Here is a 3,856-nt window from a genome sequence, read left to right as displayed (position 1 = left end):
AAGCACCGCACCAATGGCAAATCCTCTCGCGTCAGACATGAGCTCAAATGGCAATGACCAATCCGGAGAGAAATAATTAGAGTAGAAGTGAGCATTTCCTTCAATTCATTAATTGCCTTAAGGCATTTTTCATCAAACACAAACTTAGCCTCCTTTTCAAGAAGCTTACACATCGGATTGGCGATTTTTGAGAAATCTTTGATAAATCGCCGATAGAAGCTGGCATGTCCCAAGAAGCTACGAACTCCTTTGACGTAGATAGGTGGAGGAAGCTTGGCAATAACATCAATATTTGCTTGGTCTATCTCAATACCCTTCTCGGAATTCTTATGGCTAAGGACAATCTCTTCCTTCACCATGAAATGACATTTCTCCCAATTAAGTACAAGGTTAGTTTCTTCACACCGCTTCAATATCTTATCGAGATTGGCAAGGTATTCATCAAAGGAGTCACCAACAACCGAAAAGTCATCCATAAATACTTGCAAGAAATCTTCCACTATATCCGAGAAAATAGACATCATACACCGTCGGAATGTAGTTGAGGCATTGCATAAGCCAAAAGGCATTCGGCTAAAAGCAAAAGTGCCATAAGGACAAGTGAAAGGGGTTTTCTCTTGGTCTTCTAAGGCAATGTTAATTTGGTTGTACCCCGAATAGCCATCCGAGAAGCAATAATAAGATCTTCCGGCTGGCTGATCAAGCATTTGATCAATAAAAAACATAGGGAAGTGGTCTTTACAAGTAGCGGTGTTGAGCTTTTGATAGTCCATACACACTCGCCATCCGGTGACTGTCCTTGTAGGAATCAACTCATTCTTGGAATTAGGGACAATGGTGATGCCCCCTTCTTTGGCACACATTGCACTGGACTCACACATGGACTATTTGCAATTGGGTATACAATACCCGCATCCAACCATTTGATTATTTCTTTCTTGACCACTTCTTGCATAGGAGGGTTTAGCCTTCTTTGATGCTCTACACTTGGTGAACTATCTTCCTCAAGCTCGATTCTATGTTCACAAATACCGGAGGGAATCCCCCTAATATCCACAATAGTCCACCCAATAGATCTTCGATAAGCCCGCAACACTTCAAGTACCCTTTGAGTTTGTCCCTCATTTAACAAAGATGAGAGAATAACCGGTAGAGTATTATCCGGGCGAAGAAAGGCATACTTCAAATGAGATGGAAGTAGCTTGAGCTCAAGTTTTAGTGGTTGAATAATCGAAGGCTTAGCCGGAGGAGTGGTTCTTTTGTCAAGGTCAACATATAATTTCTTTGGCTCATAAGAATACGAACCCCGGACAATAAGAGAATTTACCGTTTCAACATACCCCTCTATTTCATCCGCCTCAAAATTCACCAAAATAGCCGAAAGTGTTTCGTCAAAGTGCTCCTCCTCTAATTTATGCTCCACCGCTTCGTCTACCACATCGAAAGAATCAATGACCGAAATGCTCTCATAAGCACTTGGCAATTTTAACCCCGTTCTAACTTGGAAGGTTACCGCTTCATCATTTACCCGGAATTTTATTTCATTCTTTTCCGAGTCCATTAAAGCTCTCCCGGTGGCAAGAAATGGCTTTCCCAAGATAATTGGGACTTCTTTGTCAACTGCACAATCAAGGATGACAAAATCCGCCGGTAATAAGAAGTCCCCCACTCTAATAATGACATCATCAACAACCCCTACCGGTCTCTTAATGGTTCTATCGGCCATTTGGAGACGCATGCTTATTGGTCTAGGTGTCCCCAAATCGGATTGTTTGTAGATGGCTAGTGGCATCAAATTAATGCTAGCCCTATTATCACACAAGGCACGAGCGAAATCATGGTGACCGATGGTGCAAGGAATAGTGAAAGCCCCGGGATCTCCCTTCTTCTCAACCTTTGAGGACGAAATAATAGAGCTCACACGGTGGGTGACTCCCATCGTATCATGGTTGATTGGTATTTTCTTCATCAACAAGTCCTTCAAGTATTTATCAAATCCTGACATTTCTTGGAATGCATCAAGAAATAGTATATTCATTGACAACCCCTTCAATTGGTCATAGAAGCGTTGGCACATGGCATCTTCCATTCTTTTCATCAATCTTTGTGGGAACGGGGGAGGAGATTTATATGTTTGAGTCAAGGGTCTAATTTCCCCCGTGACCTTGATATTTTGAGTGCTACCCTCGGTAGCTTTTTCAAAACTTGGCACCTCATCACCCTCAATAAAAATAGGGTGTGCCTTTTTCTCCTTCTTAATAATAATATGCACTTCAATTGGTGCTTCAATTTATTCTTCAATAACCTCATCAACAACCGGCTCTACAATAATAGGTTCAACTACCCTCTCATCTACCGCATTAAGGATCTTCCCACTTCTAGTAGAAATAGCTTTGCATGAGGCAGTGTGATCACCTCCACTACGCCATGGGTTCAGAATTGTGTCGCTAGGAAGTCCTCCTCTTTGTGGAGGATGTTGCTCACGAGAAAGATCTCGCATTTGTGACTCAAGGTTTTGAATCGAAGCGGTGTGAGACCCTACCACTTCGGTCAAATTTTCCATCTTCTTGTCACTCTTGTTTTGGTTTTCCAAGATCTTCCCAAGCATAGATTCCATTCGAGAGGTCCCTTAATCATTGGAAGGATCCTTCCACTAATTTTGAGAGTTGGAGGAACAGCCTTTTGGTGGAATATAGGCATTTGAATTTCGATTACCATAATTGTTGTTGTTGTAATCCTTCCTATCTGAACCACCATATTCATTTTGGCCATATTGATTACTTTGTTGTTGGGGTCTCCATTGATTTTGATATCCCCCTTGAGAGTTATCAATATAATTAGCATCCTTATGTTGTTGTTGCCTCTCTAGATAGGTCTCCTCCGAGACTTGAAAAATTCCAGGGGCATGAGATGGTATTTCTTCAACAACATTTACACCCTTGGCTTCTTTCTCCGCAAGCCTCTTTGATAGCATATCCACGGTGGTTTGCAATTGAGCAAAAGCATGATCTCACTCATGATTCTCTTTGACCACCATGGCAACAGAAGGACTACCATAGGACAAATCTTCATTATCATTGGAGTACCAAGCTTGGAGATGAGTGGTGAGCCGATTCAGCAAAGGAGTAATATTTACAAAAGCTCGATCCATGAAATAACCACCCGCTGCCGTATTAACCGCAATTTGATTCATAGTGTCTAACCCCTTGTAAAATTTCTCCATGAGCACATTATTCGTGAAACCATGATTTGGAGATTGGGTTAGATAGTACTTGAACCAATCCCAAGCACTGTGTAGTTGTTCGCCCGCTAATTGCTTGAACTCAAAGATTTTGTCTCGGAGTTCTGCCTTTTTTCTTAGCGGAAACCACTTCTTCAAGAAAATATCGGATAATTCGGCCCATATGTTGATTGAGTTGCTTGGACGCTTTTCATAACATTCACGTCCTTCTCTGATAAGAGAATATTTGAAAAGCCTCAACCAAAGAGCATCAGAAAGAACAACGCCATTTGTTTGTTGAGTACACACATGCAAGAAATTCTTGAGATGGCGAAGTGGGCAATTCTCCAAAGAATTTTTGAAGTACAGTTTCAATAAATGGTAGAGATGACTCTCCACTTTGAAGTTTGCATTTCCAACTCGAGAAGGAACTACCACAGCCGCATACTCCGTATAATTCATAAAATCGGCAAATACATTCTCATCCTCTCCCGCTACTGGTACAGGTGCAGGAGGGTTTATCCGGAGTCCTCTTGATTTTGATTTCATCAATTATTTCAGTTGGCTCTACCAACCATCTGTTGCCTAATAACGAAGAGACAACAAAGAGAGTGATGGAACAGAAAAGGGTTTAAA

At 41.6% G+C, this 3,856-nt stretch overlaps 1 non-coding gene across 1 annotated transcript; it reads left to right on the top strand.

Moving 5' to 3' along the window:
• Window positions 1-3,239: 3,239 nt before the first annotated feature.
• LOC132634520 (small nucleolar RNA R71) lies at window positions 3,240-3,346 on the top strand. The gene has a single exon (XR_009580238.1). It is a non-coding gene; the product is annotated as a small nucleolar RNA R71 (small nucleolar RNA).
• The last annotated feature ends 510 nt before the right edge of the window (window positions 3,347-3,856 follow it).

Source organism: Lycium barbarum, chromosome 3 (assembly GCF_019175385.1).
Source record: "Lycium barbarum isolate Lr01 chromosome 3, ASM1917538v2, whole genome shotgun sequence".
NCBI lineage: Eukaryota > Viridiplantae > Streptophyta > Magnoliopsida > Solanales > Solanaceae > Lycium > Lycium barbarum.
The sequence above is the reverse complement of the archived record's forward strand: the minus strand, read 5'-3'. Positions and strand labels throughout refer to the sequence as shown.